The sequence below is a fragment of the Arachis ipaensis genome, chromosome B02 (assembly GCF_000816755.2).
Source record: "Arachis ipaensis cultivar K30076 chromosome B02, Araip1.1, whole genome shotgun sequence".
Lineage (NCBI taxonomy): Eukaryota > Viridiplantae > Streptophyta > Magnoliopsida > Fabales > Fabaceae > Arachis > Arachis ipaensis.
This window is the reverse complement of record NC_029786.2, coordinates 68,353,491-68,354,388: the sequence shown is the minus strand read 5'-3', so window position 1 is coordinate 68,354,388 and position 898 is coordinate 68,353,491. Positions and strand designations below refer to the sequence as shown.

Below are 898 nucleotides of genomic sequence, written 5' to 3'. Positions count from 1 at the left end.
CCTTCACCCTTCACGGTCTGGTTTTATATCATTCTATTCCAGGTACGCAAGTGTGGTAACGCTTGTCCCTTTCTACTTGAGTCTATCTCTTCAGTCTTGAGTCTTGAGGCTCTTTCAATTCTTTTTCAAAAGTTTCTGGATCTTTTCACCACATACAGTGTCTCGAACACATTACTTTAATCATACTCTCATATTTCAGTCAGCGTTAACTAACTAATTAACTTGCTTTAATATATATTTTATTATTTTATTACGAATTACAATTTACATAATGTAATATATATGAATGTGTACTGTGTGAATTGTGAACGCAGTAGTTAGGAGGAATTGAAGGAGAGAACGAAGGCACGCACGTGATTTTAGTGACAGTTAAGATAAGATGTGGAAGTTGAAGATAGCAGAAGGAGGAGAGAATTTGGTTTCAGAGAACAACTTCATTGGAAGACAACACTGGGAGTTTGATCCAAATGCTGGAACACCTCAAGAACGTGCTGAGGTTGAAAGGCTCCGCCAACAGTTCACAAAAAACAGATTTTTCATCAGACAGAGCTCTGATCTCTTAATGAGAATGCAGGTATGAGTATAATATTTGTTATAAATTCAAAAGTTACGTTNNATTTAATTTAGAAAAAATATAGGTAATCAACAAGATTTTTGAACAATGTGTAATCAATGTGAATTAATAGGGTTAAAAGAGTAAATTTAATTAGTAGCATTAAATTAAGATATAGTATATTTTCATTTGATTAATGGTTGTTCATGTTGTTCAAAATTTTCATTATTCTCCTAGCACTCCCCTTTAATTTATTACAACCAGACCAAGTATACATAAAAATTAGTCCGTTATGTAATTTTATATAAAGAAAAATGTTACAAAGTCATAAAAATTTATTATTTT

At 31.7% G+C, this 898-nt stretch overlaps 1 pseudogene; it reads left to right on the top strand.

Moving 5' to 3' along the window:
• LOC107625408 overlaps nt 55-898 on the top strand; it is a 39,895-nt pseudogene continuing 39,051 nt past the window's right edge.